Source organism: Artibeus jamaicensis, unplaced genomic scaffold (assembly GCF_021234435.1).
Source record: "Artibeus jamaicensis isolate MK-2021 breed Jamaican fruit bat unplaced genomic scaffold, CSHL_Jam_final contig_471, whole genome shotgun sequence".
Taxonomy (NCBI): Eukaryota; Metazoa; Chordata; class Mammalia; order Chiroptera; family Phyllostomidae; genus Artibeus; species Artibeus jamaicensis.
The window spans coordinates 1055427-1075678 of NW_026521850.1; the positions used below are offsets into that span (position 1 = coordinate 1055427).

At 62.7% G+C, this 20252-nt stretch overlaps 1 long non-coding RNA gene across 1 annotated transcript; it reads right to left on the bottom strand.

Annotated features, from left to right (window-relative positions):
* Window positions 1-558: 558 nt before the first annotated feature.
* Window positions 559-3008, bottom strand: LOC119036037 (uncharacterized). Its single transcript, XR_008392112.1, has 3 exons — window positions 1808-3008; window positions 1359-1453; window positions 559-852 (listed from the first exon to the last, which is right to left on the bottom strand). It is a non-coding gene; the product is annotated as an uncharacterized LOC119036037 (long non-coding RNA).
* Between the last annotated feature and the right edge of the window lie 17244 nt (window positions 3009-20252).

Here is a 20252-nt window from a genome sequence, read left to right on the forward strand (position 1 = left end):
TTCTCCCCTTGTGTGAGACCCTGGAGGCCCCAGGGTCAGCCCCGAGAACGGGAACCCGCACCCGAGGGAAGGGGCAGACAGTCGTGCGGGGTGTGGAGGCAGAGGCCCTACTGAATCCTCCGAGTCCATTTAGGGTCCATGTCGGGGTTCGAGCTGAACCAGCTTGACGCAGCTCCAGACTGCGTCACATACTGGAGCTCAGCTCCTACCGGCTGCCATAACTGAAGCCCAGAGAGGAGACGCCGCTCTCCAAGGTCACACAGCGAACTCACTCACGTCTCCCTACAAAGGAAGGGCGTGAGCTCCACCTCGCACGGACTCCCTTCCTGCCCCACCGCCGGGCGGCTCCCTCCCCTCCAGCGACGCGGTGAAACCAGGCCGGTGGCACCCACGACAGTGAGGGTCTATGGGTAAAGGCAGAGGAAGGGGAGGCAACCGCCGTGGGCCAGACTTGTAGTCTCCCGGTTTCTGGTCTTTTCTGGCTGCAGACATAACTCGGGCTTGTGAAGCATCCAGGTAATCGCACAAGATTTAAACTTAAGCAGAAATGGTAAAATCCCCGCAAAACTGTCCTCAGAAAAGACCACAATTACAAGTTTCAGCTCTTTCTTAGGACTTTTCAGAGAGAGGGCCGGCTCCCACCCTGTCCTGCGCACGGATGGGACACTACACGCACCCAGAAATGGGTCCTTGGCGTCCTGGGCCGGCGTGGCTGAGTTGGGTAGAGCGTCCTCACCGTGGGGAAAGGTTTCCGGTGCCATTCCAGGTCCCTGCTGCACCCACTGACCCTGGTCTGGGGGTGTCCCGGAGACAGCCAACGACCCATGCTCCTCTCTCACAGCGACGTGGTCTCTAAAAGCAATGAAAAAATGTCCCTGGGTGATGATAAAAAAAAATTACCCCTTTGTTATTGCACATTTGGGTTACTTCCAAGTTTTCACTGTTAAAATAGTGAAGTGTTTCTTGAAAGGTGTTGTAAGTCCCTCTTTTATCGTCATCAAACTCCCCACCCCGCCCCCCAGTCTGCTTTGCCTGTGTGGGCACACGGTTCTCCTCCGGACGACAGACAGAGGCTCTGGGTCCGGGCATGCCCAACCAACGGTGACACTCACTGCTGATGTCGCACAGCTCTCGGAACCACGGTCTGAACTCAAGAGGTTGCACTTCCTACCTGTGCAGCGCGCCCCTGTGTGTGGCCCTGCGGCCCGCCGCCCAGGTCCAGGCCCAGAGGCTGCGATCGCCCCAGGGTCCGAGTGTCCCTCCCAGCCACCCCGCCCTCCCCTGCATCCCACCGCCCTGAGGTCTGTCTTTTGGATTAGATTCTCCTGCTCTGGACTCTTGCACCAATGACATCATACTTGTGTTTCTGGCTTGTTCTTCTCAATTCCTTGTCTTCTTTTTAAATCAAGTTATGGCCCTGGCTGGTGTGGCTCAGAGGATGGAGCAGGGGGGCCTGTGGACCAAAGGGTTGCTGGTTGAATTCCCAGTCAAGACACATGCCTGGGTTGCAGGCCAGGTCCCCAGGGGGGGAAGTGTGAGAGGCAACCTCACATTGATTGTCTCCCTCTTTCTCTCCTTCCTTCCCTCCCGTTCTCTCTAAAATAAATAAACAAATAAACTTTGTGTGCCATCCACACGCAGCGCCGTGAACATGTGGCTAGTGTATGTAGTTGATGAGCACGGGTGGCTGTGCACCCCAGACCCCTGCCCCGCACCGAGCCACAGAAGTTTCCATCCACCTAGCAGGTTCCTTCCTGTCCTCTCCGGCTGGCCCACCCGCACCCACCCCCGGGAGACCCCTGCTCACCTTGCTGACTGCGCAGTGGGTGCGTCCTCCCCAGAATTCCAGGGACAGGGACTGTGATGCGAGCGCCCCGCTGCCTGGCTTCTCTGGTCCGTGCGTGGGGCCGTGCGGCCTCTGTGAGCTTCCTCAGGGCCTGTCCCTCTCTGCCACCGCGGAGGGCTGCGCCGAGGTGTCTGCCGCCCTCTGACGGGCAGTCTGCTGGCCCAGTAGAGCTGCTTGGTCTGGCTGTGTACATAGCCCCGAATCAACGGCCCCTGAAGGCGCCTCTGTGGATGGACCTGAATTTGCTGGTGAATCCTCTGTCAAGGCATTAGGGCCACTGCGATATTTTTGCTCTTGACATTGGCAATGGGAGGGCGACTTTGTCCTGAGGACAGGGTCCTCAACCCCCAGCTGGCCTTGGGCCTGCACCAGTGGCTTAGAGGGAAGCTGGCCTGAGCTCCGCCTCCTGCCTCGCCCCCCACCAGTCCATGGAAAAAGCAGCCCCTCGGGCCACCAAGTTTGGGGACTGCTGCCTTAAAGGATCATCTCCAAGGTCTTCTCTTAGCCTTGCCATGGGTGGGCTATGGCCCTCTCTTCTGAACCTGGGCCTGGGGCTGCTCTGGGGCTGCCAGGGGGACAGAATGTGTACCCCATTTCTCTCCTCCCCCTACCTGTGCCTGGCATGGCAGGGCACCCAGGGGGTGCCAGAAGCCGCTTGCCAACCTGCATTCAGAGCCCTCCCCACTTCTTGAGCCCCCGTGCAGGAGGCCCCTTCCGAAGGCGTCAGGAGTGCTGGTCTGGGAGCGGGCACGCCCGGCTGGCTGGGGCCTTGGGCCTGGGAGAGCACCTGGGACACACCCCTGTGGGGCTGGGCCCCCCACCGCCCCACCCGCAGCTCCAGCCCCCGCTTCCTCGGAGGAAGGCCCTCAGCTGATCCACTCAGGCAGCGTCCAGAAAGGCTGTGGCAGCTGCAGGGCGGGCCCCTCCCTGGACCGGGGAGCCCCTCTGCTGGAAAGTAAGCACCCGGCAGAGTTGCCGGTGGCGGGCGCTGTGCAAGGCCCACCCCGATTCCTGGCCTGTCTCCGTCCCTGGCTGGTCCTGGGCATTGAGGTGTAAAGAAGGACCCAGCCCACACTTGGCCCCGGGGAAGGGAGGAGCCCGAGGGCGGCTCTGCGCCCCGGTGACCACTTCTGGGGGAGCTCGCTGTTCTCATCTGCCAGCTCGATGGCGCCTGCGCCCACCCCTCGGCTGCCGTGTGGGCAGAGGGCAGCCTTGACGGAACTGCCCCCGCAGTGCAACGGGGGTCCCTGCAGAGTAGTCCGCGTGGGCCCCTCCGCGCCCTGGAAGCCGGTGGAGCTCCGTACCAGCCTCCAGCGGCGCCCGCCTGAAGGGCCCGAGGAAGGAGGTGTGGCGGCAGCGGAGGGGGGGCCGGGAGGCCACAGGCCTCGCCTCGCTTCAGAGAGCGCCGGGCGCTGCCCACCGTGGCCCGTGCCGCGCTGCGCTGGGCTGCGAGCAGGGAGAGGCCGGGGGACGCGCGGTGGGGACCCTCCCGGGGGAAGTCCCGCCCCTGCCTCCTCCTTCCCGCAGACGGGCCCCTCGGGGAGACCGCCTCTGCCGCCCAGCTGTCCGGCGCCCCCGCCGCCGCCCGCCAGGCTCCCGGCGACGCTGCGCCCAGCCCGAGGCCTCGGATCTGGGGCTGTCTGCGGCCCTGGCTCTGCTGTTCCTCCTGCTCTCAGCCTGGCGGGGCTGGGGCGGACCTGTCCACGGCCGTTGCTGACCCGGGCCGGGAAGGCGCGGTGGCGCAGTGAGGGCACAGCCAGGGAGGAGCCAGGTGGGGGGCGGGCGTACATGACGGGGGCTGGCCTCCCAGCCACCCGGGGGTCAAGCCCGGTGGCCCGCCACTCCCAGCAGCTCCAGAAGGACTTCAGGGGGCCCCCAGACGCTCGCGCTCCATGGGGTTGTGGGCACCTCCGCCCAGTGGGCTCCCAGGGCGCGGCTGAGGCTGAGATCCACTCCTCCTGCGTGTGGCGAGCAAAGCCAGGTGACCCCCGGCACTAGCGAGTGGGTTCAAGGGGTGGGAAATGGGGGTCCAGCCCAGGGACTTTGCCGGGTGGTGGACAGGCCCTCCCTCACCCGGGCCCTTGCTGTCCCCAGCCATCAACGAGGGTGGCGATACCTGTCGCTTGGCGTGGCCTGTGCACCCACTCCCCCTCCCTCCTCCCGGGACCCGGAGAGCCGACCACGGATGCCCCGGTCTTGGCCGCCCCCTGGTGGCTGAAGTCAGGACTGCACTGTCTGCGGTCCAGTTCCTTGGAGTCCCCAGCAGGCCGAGAGGGGAAGGTATTCTGCTTTTTTAAGTGGAAATTTTTGAGATTTTGGGTGAGCACAAATCCCATTGCCCCGAGAGAACTTTTGCCATTTGCTGTCTGTCTCCCTTCCCTCCGGGTCTGTAGCTCAGCGCGACCCTCAGGAGGGGTGACATGGCCCTGGTGGGAGAGAGCTGCTGGGGGGGCGGGTCACTGGCAGGTCCTTGGTGCCCCCCGCCCACCGTGGTCATTCTGTGCCACGATGGAGGAAGACACGCGTCTCCGGGGGTGGGGGGCACAGAGACCTTCAGGCTGGCACTGAATGAGCACCCGCCAAGGCTCCTCCCTCTGGTCCCACCCTGGGGTGGGGATGGGGACGGGAGCTCTGGGCGGCTCACAGCTCTTTTGCTTTTGCTACCTGCTGCCCTTTGGGAAACCAGAGGCCTCTGGGGTGTTCCCCACCCACAGCTGATGCATCCTGTCCTCCCCGGTCCGCCCCCCCCCCCCCGCACCCTGCGGTCAAAGTGCACACCTGTGTCCCGGCTGGGTTGGCCGCGGAGCTGCAGACACCTGCCACCCTGTCCCCGGGCAGACTTGGGCCAGAGCCTGGACCCCGTCTGCAGGAAGATGGGGGGTGCTGCAGCCTCGGAGGCTTTGTGGGGAGAGGGGTGCAGGTGGATCCAGGAGGTGTGGAGAAGTAGGGACAGGGGTTTCAGGTGGGGTGGCTCTCGGCCCCGTCTCCACCCTGGTCCTCCACGAGTCTTGTCAGTTGGAGACCCTGAGACCTGACTTCTGAGGCTGGGGTGGCCCAGGGCACAGAGTGTTAGGTCCCCCAGGCTGGGCCAGCCTGGGGGGGTCCCAAGGCCCAGGTCCCTCCTCGAACCCTCTCGGGGCCTCCAGAGCAAACCCCTCGGCTGTGGGGTCCTTCCCTTCAAGCCCACAGGCCCCAGGCCCCACTCCTGTCCCCAGAGGTGCTCCGAGCCTTGGGGTGCAGGGGAGCCCAGGTGAGCCGAGGAGCCAGCCTGCTCTGGGGGGCAGGGCGGGGAGGCCCTGGAGCCGCCCGCCGCCGCCCGCCAGCCGGGGCTAATGAGCAATGCAGGTGGGCGAGGGTGGGTGGCCGTGCTCGCTGACTCGTCCGGCCGGTCCTCCTGGAGACACTCTGCGGCTTCCGCCGCCGCCCGGCGTCCGGCTGAGCCCGGCAGCAGTGCCCAGCGCAGGCCCGTCCGGGAAAGGGCTGCCCTGCGAGGAGAATGCTGCTCTGAGCAGTTCGGCCGCCGTCCCCTAAGTGCTGCATCTCCACCTCGGGAGTTTTCCTGCCCCGCCTCCCGCCTCTCCCGAGGGTGCGGGGTGGCCGGACGCCTGAGGTCAGGGAAACCTGTGCTTTTGGTCAGCTGGATGCTGTGAAGGGCGACGGGCCGGTCTGGGGCGGGCGGGTGGCTCCTCCAGGTGGCTGTGGGGGACGGGCCGGGAGCTGGCCACTTGCTGGCGTGTGCCTGCACACGTGATTACACACGTGCACACAGGTGCACAACATGGTGTGTGCAGGTGCGTCTGTGCGTGCACGTGTCTGTGTCCGGTGTGCGCGCATACATGTGCACACACGCACACACACATTTGGTGTGTGCGCCCCTGCAGATACAGACATGCATGCACACATGTGCACACACATGTGATTGGCCCATGTGGCCTCCCCAGGAGGCGGGGTAGAGTGGAACTGGCCCCTTTCCTGCCGCCTGGCCACGGGCTGGCGGGTGTCTGCAAGGCCAGGCTGGCGTGGCCCCCGGAGGGCCAGGCGGGCTTCTGCTGTGGGGAGGGGCGTCCCTTGTAGCAAAGAGCAGGCGTGGGCGAGTCCATGGGGCGGGGGGGCGACACTGCTGCCTCCATTCCGTTCTGCTTCCTTTCTAAAACGCCCGGATGTTGCCCTGGCTGCTGGGGCTCGGTGGCTCCGGCATCCTCCCCCAAACTGAAAGGTCGCCGGTTGGATTCCCGGTGTGATCCCCAGTCGGGGCCTCCGCCTGGGTTGTGGGCCAGGTCTCTAGCTGGGGGCGTGGGAGGGGCAACCAATCAGTGTTTCTCTGGAACATCAGTTTGCCTCCCTCTCCCTCCCTTCCCCTCTCTCTAAAGATAAGTAAATAAATGAAATCTTTAAAAACATGTAAAAACTGAAACAGCCCCAGTGCTATTCGGGGTGGCGGTGCACCATGGCAGCTTGGTGGCCAAGTGCCTCGGTGCCGGCCCGGCTTGCAGAGTCCGGGAGTGTCCGGGGGTGTCCGGGGAGGGCCGCGCTTCCAGATTAGAGAGGTGGGTCTGCCCCCTTCTTCCCGGGGAGTGCGGTCCTGTGGCCCGTGAGTCTCGCAGCCGGGAGGCGAGGGCCCGGGCTGAGGCCGGCAGCGGGAACGAAGCGGGAGCCGGGGCGGCCTGTTGTTCGAGCCTCGCGTGCTCCTGACCCATAGGAGGCACCAGCCCCTCATCCCTGGGGTGCAGGGGCCTGGAGATGACGGCGGGGCACCCTCCTCACTCCCTCAGGGACACGGGTGCCAGGGGCCTCTCGCGAAGTCAGGGCCCTGACGCAGGGCCTCCCCCAGAAAAGAAGGCGGGGGTGGGGAGCAGAGGCACAGCCTGGGAGGTGGACACAGGGTCCATCTGACCGGCTGACTGGCCTTGCTCCCCACTCAGCCTTGTCCCAGGAAGGGCGAGGCTGGGGCCTCCACCCTCGGGCACACCGGCCGGTGGTGCTGGCCAGGCTGGGGGTGAGCGTCACCGGGCCAGCCGGGCGCGCCCGCCTTCCTCGGCCTCAGCCAACACCCTCTCCCGGGACTCGGCCGACCGTCTGCGGCCGCTGAGCACACAGCAGCGGCTGCCCTTGCTCAGGTCACAGCACATTTCTCAGATGGCCACACACTTGCCACGGGGAACTGAGCCTCGCCCGGCCGGCTGCTCTGACTCTGCACCCCACCCTCCCCAGGCCCTACCGCCTGCGCTCAGCTCAGCCCCACAGGGTCCCTGGCTGCAGGCGGCCCAGGAAACCCCCTCGGTCCTTGTCCACCCTGAACCGGCCCGTGGACTCCCTGCCAAAAGCAATTACTAAATTTTCGTCTTGTTCTGCTGACGGTTAAAAATATGTCAGAAATGTGCCACGGGGAGACCGAGGGCCCGGCTGTGGTGGGCCCCTGGGAGCTCTGTGGGGGTCTGGGTGAGGCGGAGGCAGGCGGGGCACGGGAGACCCGCCACCACTGTCTTTGCTGGTGCTGCCGGAGCGCCTGTCTGCACACAGGTGCTGGGACTCGCTCCCTCGGTGCTTGTCACCTGGTGGGGACCGTTCTGCCCACTTCACAGAGGGGAAACTGAGGCGTGGGGCTGTTCTGCCAGGGGCCGACACCCCACGCCTGGGAAGTGGCTGTGTGTGGGCTGTCACCCGGCCAGCAGAGAAGGGCTCGCCCTGCTCTGTCGTGGGCAGGGCTGGGGGCCATGAGGGACAGGGGAGGGCGCCGCAGGGCTCTCCCCTCTCACCTGGGGGTGTGCTCGGAGTCTCGGGAAAACAAACCGGGCAGGTGTCTCCTCTTCTTTGCCCCGCTGTGGTGCCCAGGTTTGCACCGTGGCGCCCGGCCAAGAACCCCAGCATCATCCATCCTTGGGGTCACCCGAGTCTGCAGACAGGACCGTCGTCCCAGGGACCTTCTGCTCCTGCGCACCGGCAGGCTGTGCTTGGCCTGCTGGGCTTTGTCCAGGGCCCAGGCCACCCTCCTACAGCCCTCGGGGTGTCCACAGGCCCCAGGCAGAGGGCGGAGGAGGCTGGCCAGTCCCGCAGCCCCAGGAGCAGGCCCCAGGCCGCCAGACCCTGGGCAGTGCCCATTTGGGTCCCTGAGGGGCCTGGGGGCCAGGCCACTGCTGCAGGGGTGGGGGCGGCATTGTTGCGGACCCTAGTGTGCCTCGGGGCAGTTTCCAGAAGGAAGCATGGGGAGAGCATCTCCGGGGGAGCAGCCGGAGCACCCCGCCGTCTGGGGACCTGCCTGTGTCCTGTGGGCACCTGCACGGAGGGCAGTTCCACCGGCCCCGGGGTGGGAGGGGCTGGACCGGCAGGTGTGACTGGAGCCGAGACAGAGCAGGGTGTCTCGGGGGACAGTCAGCCTGCAGGGCGGGGCAGGGGTGCCTGTCCTTGGATGCTCAGAGTGGCCCGGGGGTGAGCTGGCACTTGCAGGGGGTCATCTTGTGTCCTGTGCCGACATGGCCTGGGCCTGGAATTCAGCTGGCCCTGGCACCCTGGACGGCCACATGTGTTTGAGTTACAGCTGCAGTTTCAGGGAATCGGCAGCTGGACGCCGGCCCCCCACAGCCTCTGAAGGCGTCATCTGGGCAGAATGCAGAAGGGCATTCTGGGGAGCATGGCCCCGGGGCCGGCAGAGGTACGGGCTCCCTCGGCTGGGCTTTGGGGGTGGACTGTGAGGAGGTCCTGCAGGATAGAGGAGCCGCCCGGGAAGGGGCTCTTCCGAGAAGCCCGCCCCCCCTTGGAGATAAGGAGCCGGGCTGGCTTCCCTGCCCCTGATGGACAAACAGCAGGTCCCCACTGTCCGGGAAGGGACTGGCTGGGACTCAGGCTTGGACATCTAGGGGAGCGGAGAGGGCGGCTGGGTGTCAGGGTCAGGGTCAGGGTTGGCCTCTGTCTGGGATGCTTGCAGACTCTGTCCGCCCCCCCCCCCCAGCTCCCCAGGCTCCTCAGAGACCCAAATGGGCTCCCGCCCGGGCTCAGGGCCACCGACTTCTGGGCCCCTGGGAGTGGTGGCCATGTGAACGTAGGACCTAGGCGGAGAGGGTGGCTCGCTTCATGAATGCACCCCTGTCCCCCCCGAGGAATGTTTGGTGGCCCAGCCCGCAGGCAGGGGGTGGCCCCAATAGGTTTCATGAGCCACGGCTCCGGGGCAGGTCTCGGCAAAGCGGCCCCGCGGCCGGCCCTCCCTCCCTGCTGATGCGATGCCCTTCGTGGCAGAGAACAAAGTGCTTTGTCTGTCCCGCCTGTGGGGTGGGCCTGGGGAGACCCCCGGGGTGTGCGGTGCCTGAGTGCACACGTCGCCCACCCGTGAGTCCGGGCCTGCCGCTGCTGGGCTCCAGTCCGTTGGGGGCGGGGGTGAGGCTGGGGCTCAGGGAGGCCCCTCCGCCCAGCTGCACCCGGCGCCTCCCCGCGTGGAGTCCTTCCCTGCCCCTCATCTTCCCCTCCCCCTCCAGCCGCCCCTCCCCCATGCCCGCTGCCTCTCCTGCGTGCAACCCCAGACTGGACGCATCTGAGACAAGAGCTCTGAGCTCAGGGCCCGGCCTTCACTCCAGAGACCCCCTGGCTTTGAAGATGTTCCCCGATGGTCTTGGAGTGAGGGGCTCACATGAAGCACCCCGACCCCTTGTTGGGGCAGCCCCCACCCAGGCGAGGTCCCGGGAGCCCCTCAAAGGCTCAGAGAGCCCCCCACGGGCCCACAGCACCTTCTGAGGTGAGGAGCCTGCTGGATGCCAGAGAGACCCCGGGGCCCGGCCCGGTGCCTCCTCTGGTCTGCCCCAGGCGCCTCGTGCTTCCGTCTCCCCAATGCCACCCTCGGGGTGGGGTGGGGGGAGAGGGAGGGCCAGTCATGCAATTACAGCCCCATGAAGCTTCTATCTCGGGTCAAGGGCAGCACCCTGCTGTGAGGCCTCCCGCCGCTCCTCCCGGCCGGCTGGCCTGGCCTCGCCTCGGACCTGCAGACCTGGGGGTCCCGGGCCTCTGGGAGGCTGAGCCGCGGCAGACTGGCCTTTGCTTCATCGGAAGCTGCGGTCCTGGCCCCGCCAGCCGGCCGGGGAGGAGCAGCCCGCCTGGCCTCCGGGAAGGGTTCCTGGGGCCAGGTCACAGACGGGGCACGCCGCCCTCCTCACAGCCCCTCTCCCGGGGCCGCCGTCCAGTCCGTCTCCGCTGGGCCTGACCCTGTGGTCTGGGTGGTGACGGACTTGAGAAAGAACCCAGGGCCCTTGACCCAGAAGGTGTCTGGGAGAGACTGCAGGTGGGACAGGAGGTGGTGACAGAGACCCAGACCCGCTGAGCGGAGGAGGCTGGCGTGCACTCGGGGACTGTGGGCTCCGCAGCCTGCTCTCAGGGCCACGTCCCGCCCCGTCCCCGGCCTCACCCTTGGGCGCGCTGCCACTTCTCCGAGCTCCCCTCGGCTGTAACTGAGGTGGTAGCGGCACCCCATCGAGGCCATCGGAGGACTGAGTCTGCCTGCAGCTGGAATGTCGGGGCCCACTGAGCACAGGGCCGAGATCTGTGGGCTGCGTGTCCGTCCGCTCGCTTTGAATTTGTTGACAGCGCACTCGGACGTCAGGGCCGTTTCTGAAAGAGTGAGGCTGTGGCTTTGAACGGGCCTGGAACCAACTCCCGTGTGTGGCTGGGAAAAGTAAACCGGAAGTCCCCAAAGCACCCGGAAGCTCTCTGCCCGTCACACGCCAAAGGGTGGCAGCTGGCCACCCGCTGGGAGCCGGAGCGGGACTCAGCAGGTGGGGCGCAGCGGCAGAGCCCCAGGGCACCCCTGCTTCGCCCACACACCCCCGCCCGCCCCCAGGCACAGAGCCTGTCTGTGGGTGCGGTCTGCCACTCGACTGGGGACCAGGGCAGGGCAGGCGAGGCCGCCCCCTGGGACTCGTGTTGCTGCGTGTGGCAGGACACAGGTGGTACAAAGTGATGAAGGGTTTTTCTTTTTTTTAATATTTTATTTATTTATCTTTAGAGGGAAAGGGAAGGAGAGAAACATCAATGTATGGTTGCCTTTCGTGCATCCCCTGCTGGGAACTGGCCTGCAGGGAACCGGCCTGCAACCCAGGAATGTGCCCTGACTGGGAATTGAACCGCGATTGTCTGGTTCGCAGGCCCACGCTCAATCCACTGAGCTACACAGGGTTTTTCTTTAAAGGCATTTTAGTCAGTGAATTTGTTTTTAGAGAGAGGGGAAGGGAGGGAGAAAGAGAGGAAGAGAAACATCAGTGTGTGGTTGCCTCTCATGCGGGACCCGGCCCGCAACCCAGGCATGTGTCCCGACTGGGCATCGAACCCGTGACCCCTTAGTTCGCAGTCCTGTGCTCAATCCACTGAGCCACACCAGCCAGGGTAAGAGGGAGTTTCTTCGTTTTATTTTTTAATTGATTATGCTGCTGTAGGTGTCCTGATTTCCCCCCTCTCCCCCCTCCCCCCAGCACCCCCACTCCCTGAGGCCATCCCCCCACCCTTGATCGTGTCCATGGGTCACACATGCAAGTTCTTTGGCTTCTCCATTTCCTGTGCTGCACTTGACGTCCCCAGGGCTGTTCTGTGACAACCTGCATGTACTTCTTAGTCCCCCACCCCCTCACCCACACCCCACACCCCCTCCCATCTACCAACCATCAAAACGCTCTCCGTGTCCATGATTCTGTCTGTTCTTGTTTGCTTAGTTTGTTTTTACATTTAATTGTTGATAGATTTGTATTTTTGCTATTTTACTGTTCATAGTTTTGGTCTTCTTTTTATTAAATAAATCCCTTTAGCATTTCATGTAATGCTGGTTGGTGATGACGAACTCCTTTAGATTTTTCTTGTCTGGGAAGCTCTTTGTCTGGCCTTTGATTCTGAATGAGCTCTGCTGGGTAGAGCAACCTTGGCTGTAGGTCCCTGCTTTTCATGACCTTGAATGTTTCTTGCCAGTCCCTCCCAGCCTGCAAAGTTTCTTTTGAGAAATCAGCTGACAGTCTTATTGGAATTCTCCTGAAGGTGACTAACTGCTTTTCTCTTGTTGCTTTTAGGGTTCTCTCTTTATGTTTACTCTCCGGCATTTTAACTGTGATGTGTCTTGGAGGGGCCTCTTTGCATCCATCTTGTTTGGGACTCTCTGTGCTTCCTGGACTTGCATGTCTATTTCCTTCACCAAATTAGGGAAGTTTTCTTTCATTATTTTTTCACACAGATTTCCATTTTTTTCTCTTTCTCTCTTCTCCTTCTGGCACCCCTATGAGGCGGATGTTGGAATGATTGAAGTTGTCCCAGAGGCTGCTGACACTCTCCTCATTTTTCTGGATTCTTTTCTCCTTATTGTTCTGATGGGTTGTTTTTTGTTCTTTATGTTCCAAATCATTGATTCGATTCTCGGCTTCATCCACTCTACTGATGTTTCCTTGTAAATTGTTCTTTATTTCAGTTAGTGTGTCCTTCATTTCTGACCTGGTCATTTCTATGCTGCTGAGGTCCCCACTGAGTTCCTCGAGCATCCTGACCACCAGTGTGTTGAACTCGGAGTCTGATAGATCGCTCATCTCCATTTTGTTTAGCTGGGTTTTTTTTTTTTAAGATTTGATCTGTTCTTTCATTTGGGCCATGTTTCTTTGTCCCCTCATTTTGCCAGCCTCCCTGTGTGTCTGTGTATTAAGTACAGCTGCTTGGACTCCCGGTCCTAGTGGTGTGGCCTAAGGCAGTAGGTGTCCTGTGGGGTCCAGTGGCACAGCCTCCCCGTCACCCAGTCTGGGTATTCAAGGTGCACCCTTCACCTGGGCTGACTACACCCTCCTCTAGTAGTTGAACCTTGGTTGCTGTTGGCAGGTCAGTGGGAGGGATTTACCCAGGCCAGTCAGCTGTGACCACTGACCACCAGCCTCTGCCCTCCGGGGAGGATCAGCTGTGCAGGGGCAGGGTGGTGGTGCTCCGACATGGTCTGTAGCTGTCCTGTGGGTGCACTGGCCCTGGGGTTTCCTGGGTGACACAGGCCAAAGTCAGCCCCCACCCGTATTCTGCCCGGGGCCTCCTGCCTGAGCTACAGAGCAATCTGAGATGGCTGCTCCTTGTGCTGGGCTTGGAGGTTCCCGGGGAAGCCAAGCTGTGAATCTGGGCTGGCTGCTGCCATGCTGGGCCTGGGGCTCAGGGAGGCCGGCTGTGCTTGATGGAGAAGATGTAGGAAGTCGTGCAGCGGGAGCCAAGACCAGCCATTCATATGGAAAAGCGGCTTGGGTGGGCCTGTGAGTTGGGTGGGGCCCGTCTCCGGGAATCTCCAGGGTGGGTCAAACAGTGTTATTCAGGTTGTTGGAATCTTAGATACAACACCAGTCTGCCAGTCAGCTCTGCGGGGAGGGCCCAGAAAAGGGACAACAGCCTCTGCCGCCCTCGACACCAGACACCTCAGCCTCCCCCGCTGCCACTGGTGCCCCTCAAGCTGCCACGCTGCTGCTGGAGCCCAGAGGAGGGAGTCTGAGTGGGTGAGTCGTGTGTGGGTCCTCGAAGAGGAACTGCTTGGGGCTCCAGAAGTTTCTTCCACCGACTCAATCCCCTCTGGTTTTTGTAGCCAAAAGTCGTGGGGACTTCTCTTCCTGGCACCGGACCCCTGGGCTGGGGGCCTGGTGTGGGGCTGGGAAACCTCACTCCCGAGATGTCCCTTCCGAACTTTTATCCACCACACGTGGGTGTGGGACCAGCCACCCCTCCTACCAGTCTGGATGGACGTGGTTTCTCTAATTCCGTGGTTGTCAGTCTTCCATTCAACTCCATTTCTGATGGTTCTGAGTGACGGTTGTTCTGTATTTTAGTTGTAGTTCTGATGCGGTTGTGGGAAGGGGCGAGCTGTGTCTGCCTACGCCACCATCTTGACCAGAAGTCCTGGGAAATTTTGAAACTGGAATTTGAACTAAGGGTGAACGTGACTTGGCCCCAGCGTCCCGCTGGGCACAGGTTGGTAGAGCAGTGGCTCTTAGCTGAGGGACGTCTCAGACCCCAGTGGCCCACGTGCAGGACCTGGGACAGGTTTCCCCATGTCACCACGCTTCTGAGCGGGGTTGGCGGGAGCCACAGTGCGTCATTCCAGAAACCGCAAAGCCCCTCCCCCTGTGCCACTCTCTCCAGCTGCACCCACCCCTTAGGAGAAGGCCACTCCACTGCCCTACGCCACAGAGGACGCCCGGCCTGGGAGGCGTCCAGAGAAGCTTCCACATTCCTCTGCTCGGGGCTGGAGCTGTCCTCCCACCCGAGGGCCGGCGGGGGCGGGGGCCTGCTTTGGGAGACTGGGACGGGGGCCAGCCCAGCCCCAGGACACGCCGTCCCCCGGTCTGGCCTCCTGGAGTGGGGCCCAAGCTGACAGTGGCGTTGCACCCTGTGTTCCAGGCAGGCCTGGGGTCGTGTCCTCAGGACACAGCTGTGCCCAGCTGTTCCCCGAATGACATTGGAAACTCTACCCTCTTCCCAGCAGCTCGGCTGACCAAGGGACACAGGTATCAGACCCTTTCAGGGACCCATGATGCTTGGAATAACAAGACAGAGACTAAGACCTGCTTGGCTTGCCGAGCTGTGGGCAAAGTGGTGACATCTGCAGGCCACCCAGGAGCACCCGAGGCTGGGAGTTCTGCCTACAGCCCCGTGCAGGCCTGAGACTTGTAAGGTTGGGGCGGCGCCGGCTGCCAGTGGGGCAGCTCGCCACCCCCCATGGTGACTGCTGGGCAGCTGGCACAGGGAAGCCCACCGGCCACTGAGCCCTGGGCCCTCCCTGGACCCAGGTCTCAGGCTCAGGAGCCCGTGCTGAGTCCTCACTGGGGCGCTTGCCTCTGCAGCAGGACTCAGCTCAACTGCCGACCTCGGCCACATCACAACTCTCTCTGTGCACGATGACCGGGGCTCCCTCCTGCCGTCGCCCCCGGAAGAAGCACGGGCACTTACAGGATGGGTCGCAGCCTGGAGATCCAGCCGGAATAGCCACGTGGGCCCAGGTCCCTCTGGAAGGACAGCCCCAGACTGCAGGTTCCTCCCGGTGCCTCTGGGAGGGCGGGGCCGTAGCACGCCCCCTGCGCCCTCTCGGGGGGTGTTGGCTGTCTGAGGCGGTGATGTCGTCTTTCTCATCCACCAGAGGCCCCCCAGGACCTCAGACAGTGCCTGCGTGTAGGGGTCAGTGGGCATAGGATGAATGGGTGAGTGAGCGAGTGAATGAATGAATGAATTGGGTGAATGCGCAGTGGGATGGATGGGTGGGTGAATGAACACATGGTGAATGGGTGAGTGACCGGACGAGTGGACGGATGGGGGAATACACGGGTGGACTCCCCTGTCGCTGACTCGTTTGTTCACATGCAGAGGTTCAGTGCAGAGACCCTGGAGCCAGGCCGTCTGGGTTCTGACGTTTGAGTCTCTGATGACCTGTGGTGAGTCACGTAAGGTCCCCTGCCTCAGTTTTGTCATCTGTCGAGCGAGGACGCGAGGTTTCTGTGCCTCTCCATGCAGCCGGTGGAGAGCTGGCGCCAACCCTCCCGCCGGAGCGGCCCCAGGCTCTGGGTGGCGTGAGGACGTGCGCGCCGAACGCCGTCCCGAGCCGGTGGAGGGGGCAGAGTCCTCGGGCCAGGACGGGGAGGCGGGCGCCCGGAGGGGAGCGGCGGCGGGCCGTGCTGGCTCTGCTCTGAGGGGAGGAGCAGGTGGGGGCTCGGAAACCAGAAGCCGAAATCGCTGCTTGTGAAGCTGGGAGAGCCACCACGATGAGCGACAGGCCACCAGCCCCCGCCCCCGGGCTCCGCAAACGGCGGCCCAGAGTCTCGGCGAGTGTGGCGTCGGGCCTGGCAGGCCTGGCAGAAGGTGGACTTGGGGACCAGGTGATCCCAGCCGAGGCAGTGCGACTCCTGGACCGCAGCCACCGCCGACTGGCTGACCGAAGCTAGTTGTCACCGACAATTTGGGCTGGATTTAACGCTGGTTATGGCGTTTATGGTTTGCCAAGGCCAAAGGACACTCTGTTGTCTCTTCTTGAATTTGCAGGATTAAAATTTTATTCTCACAGGTGAACAGGAGCATTTTTTTTTTTTGCTCCTTTGAGGCTAGAGCCTGGCCATGGTGGGGGTCCAACAGAAGACCACCCCCTGCCTCTGGGGTTCCCAAGGGCTTCACCTCCCATCATGGTCAAGCAGGAAGCCCACCCACCCACTGGCCGTCAGCAGGGGCATCTGAGGCATCGATGCTGAGGTCAAGAGAAACAGTTTTCTAAGAGTTCACGATTGTCACCTGGCCCTCCTGTGTGTGGCCCCCATTCACATCCCCCCAGTTACCCCCAAACCTTGACAAGGGACTCCAGTTTGAGGGGTCCTTGGGCTGGGAGAGCCCCCAGTGGGAGGCAGGAGCAAGTGCAAACACGTTCGGAAGGAACCTGTCTTGACCTTGGGCCTCAGAAAATCTCTATGAAGTTGCACAGCAGGTGAGCCATTCAGAGCAAAAGCTCCGTAACCACACTAGGGGGCAAGGCAGTGGGGTCCATCGGCAGAAATTCAGGGGTTAGCCGTCAGGCCCAGAGAGTAAAACAGGCCTGTTTGGTAGGAGACAGAGAAGGGACTTTCTCTTTCTTGCGTGTGAATAAAGAACAAGCAGGCTTCCAGAAGCACAGAGAGACCTCACTACTTGGCTTTAAAAACCAAAGGATAGTTCAAGGGCTTAGACACAGCTACAGAGGGAACCGGCAAGTGGGGGGACGAGGCCAAAGCAGTGGGGGGACCGGCCGCAGTGAGAGGTGAGGCCCCGGAACGCGAGGAACACGAAGAACGTGGTGGGAACACGAGCCCATTGGGCCCTGCAGTCCCGGGAAATGAACAGAGATGACAGGGTCGGGGCACTATTTGAAGAGAACTCTGGCTGGCACTGTCCCAGAGCTAATGAACGGAAGCGCCCCCCCCCCCACCAAGAAGCTCATGAATCTCAAGCAAGACTTTTTTTTAAAGCGGGGGAGGCGGATTTGCACATAGTTCCACAGAGTAAAAGCGCCAAACACCAGAGACGAAAAAAGGCACGAGAAAGAGCCAGAGAGAACACCTCGCCTACCTGCAGGAGAGTTGGGCCCAGAGCTCGCTTTTCTGTGCAGCGGCGGGGACACGGCCACACGGGCGTGATGTCATGGAAACGCCGAGAGCAAATGACTGTCCAGCTGGAGTTCAGTAGCCGCTGAAAAGGGGCAAAACAGAGACAGTGAGAGGCAAATAAAAATCAAGACAGCGTCCTACCGACAATTCACGTGCTTGGAAGTTTTAAAGGACATGCTGGACCGGAGGAGTGGGCCCCCCGATGGCCGGTGGGAGCCGAGGGGGGATGGAAAGCAGAGCAGGGGCCACGCGTACGGGTGGGCAAGCCCACACCGAGCGGCGCGAAGGCCCTGTCCCACGCATCTGAACGCGGACAGAGCAGAGCCGCGAGGCAGCCACGGCCTCACGGTCAGGAGGGAGGACCTGGAGGTCGGTGGTTTCAAGTCCCTGCAGTGGCCGTGAGGGAGACGCCAGTCTTAGCCCCTCAGGGCTTTTGACAAGCAGCCACTGGAAGAGTAGAGAGAGAAATGGAAGCTCTAAACCAACAGAGGGGAAAGCAGGATCGAAAAACTCAGTAACCCAGAAGAAGGCAGCAGAGGAGACAAAAAAAAAAAAAACATAAGAAAGATAAAATAAGGTGGTAGAAATTAGGCTGGATGTATTGATAATTACAGTATATAAAAACAAACACGCCCTGGCCGGTGCGGCTCAGTGGACTGAGCGCCTGCCTGCGAACCCAAGGGTCGCTGGTTCGATTCCAAGTCAGGGCACACACCTGGGTTGCAGGCCAGGCCCCTGATTAGGGGCATGTGAGAGGCAACCACACATGGATGATGTTCTCCCTCTCTTTCTCCTTTCTTCTCTCTCTAAAAATAAATCAATAAAATCTTAAAAACAAAAGAAATTTCACACAGATAGAACCGTCCAGTTCCCAGAAGAGCTAAGACTCCGGAGACAGACACGGGTTGGTGGCTGCCTGGGGCCAGGGAGGGGGATGCAGGGATCGGCTACGATCAGACACAAGAGAACTTCGGGGTGACGCAAAGCCCCCTAAAACTGGGTTGGGGGCTGCCAACCAGGGCACAGTCGGAACCGTGAGCGCCCACCGTACCGGGCTGCACCAGGGGCAGGGCGGCCCGCAGCGCCGCTTCCCCAAACGTCACTGGACGGCAGAACGGGGGGCGGTGGGGGGCGGTGAGGGGCTGCGGGCCCTACGCAGCACGAAGAAGCCACGCCCCACGGGGCCTGGTCTCAGCCCCTCCGCGCCAGGTCTCAAGCTCCTGCCACCTCAAGTTTTCCAACCTGTGCAAGGGGGCAGCCGGGACGGCCCAACGACGTGGGGTGTGGAAGGGGGCGCAGTGAGAGCCCCTCTGGGCTTCCAGGTCCATCACGGGGGTGACCACGAGGATTCGTGGGACCTGGGCATCGTTGGTCCGGCAGAGTCCTCAGGGGGCACGGGCCAGCCCTCGCTGGCCCCCGAGGTCACCTTTCGTCCCGGCGTCTGGGGTTCTGCCATCACGGGGCTTTGGAAACTGGCTAGCGACCTCGGCCCCCCTCTCCCGCCCCTGGGAGCCCCTGGGTCAGAGGCGGGCAGCAGGTGTGTGTCGGCTGCTGCCGAGGCGGAGGCTGCGGCGTGGGGGGCGGGGCTCTGCTAAACGTCTTCCGGGTGTGGCCACAGCCCCGCCCCCCCCCCCCCCCCCCCCCCATAGCCTGGCCCTGGCTGGGGCCCCGGCCAGCAGCCTCGGGTTAGCCGAGCTGCCGGGAAAACAAAACCCAGGGAAGGCTCTCGGAAGCCCGCTCACTTCTCCCTTCCCTGGGCCCTGAACTCGGGGTGGTCACCGCCATCTGCTGGCTGCTCCCCCGGGTGGGGAGGGCGGAGGGAGCTGGCGTCGTCTGCTTCTCCGGGGTGCACGTGGGTGGGTGACACGGAATTCACACTGCACGCCCGCCCCCACTTCTCCCACTCCATGAGGGGTGCAGGCAGACAAGAGTCCAGGGGAGTGGGGGTGCCCGGACTCTGGACCACTTGACAAAACCAGTACACCTTTCCCAAGCTTTGGGCTGTGACCACCGGTGACAACTCACCTCGATACCAGTCCACCACAGGCCGAGACTGAGGCTGAGGCTCACCAGGCTGCAGGCGCTCTGGGCACCACCAGCCTCCACCCTTGGCTCCCTGTGGAAGCCCAAGCAGCCGGGGGGCCGGCGAGGCTCCTTGAGCCAGCTGTGTGGCTGCCACCGCCTGCCCCTCTCACCGTCCCCTCCTGGCTCACTGTCCCTCCTGCCGGTAGCAGCCTCTGGTCTCTTCCCTGAGTTTTGCCCCTCGTCACAGCGGTGGGACCCGACCTCAAGACCACCCTTCCTAACACCCTCCCACAACATGACGACCCTCTGTCACCCGGAGGCCCAGCTGACCGCTGGTCCCCTTCGGCCCCTGCAGCCCCCCCCAACCGTCACCCCTCTCCTTCAGGCCGGCACCCCCGCCCCGTCCTTGTCACTGCTTTGCCCCCCACTGTGCAAGCTCGGAAGCCCTGGCACCCCAGGGACCACCCAGGAGGGTGGCGATGTGCAAGCCGGGCCCTGAAGGGGCCGCGCCCCTTGCTTCCTGCTGGGCCAGGCCAGGCACCAGGGGCAGACTGGGACCCAGCGAGGACGCGGTGACTTGACAGGAAGGCGCAAAAAGCTCGGGGGGAAGGACTGTCCTGCTGCCGTGCCAGGCCAGGGCGGGGAAGCCCGCTCGCACCCACCCCCGAAGTCTGCTTGTGGGCTCGTCCCCTCGCCCCTGAGGGAGGACAGGGAGGGACGCCTCTGCCCACACCCGCCTCTGTTTGTCCTGGGACACGTGCCAGAGACAGACACAAGGACAGCCTGGCCATTGACGCCCTTCTCTGCGTGGGCGGCGTGGCTCTCCCGCCACTCGGACGGGAGGCCGCAGGAGGCGGCAGGGTGGGGCACAGCAGATGGTCAGACCTGGAACCACAGCTCTGGGAGGCCGTCGAGGGCGAGTCCCGAGAGCCGGGCATCCGCTGGCTCACGCGGCTCGGTCTCCGTTGCTTTTCTAGGTTCAGGCTCCAGCCTGCCTCTTCCAGACAGACTTCTTCGCTTAATTCCTTAGTCCATACCAAACATGGCGCTTCAGCACCCTGTTCCCTTGGCAAATGGAAGTCTTCAGTCCCATAACTGGGGCGAGTGTCCCCTGACGTGAGGCGCCTTCTGGGACATTCTAGAGACTCCCTTGCCCGCCATGACCGCTGCAAATAATAATGACGCTATTTTTAAAAAATGCTATTTATAAAACATGGTGCAAAGCGCTTTGGATTCCGTCATCTCGTTTAACCTTGGCAGACACCCACGGGAGGTGGACACTGTTACAAAGG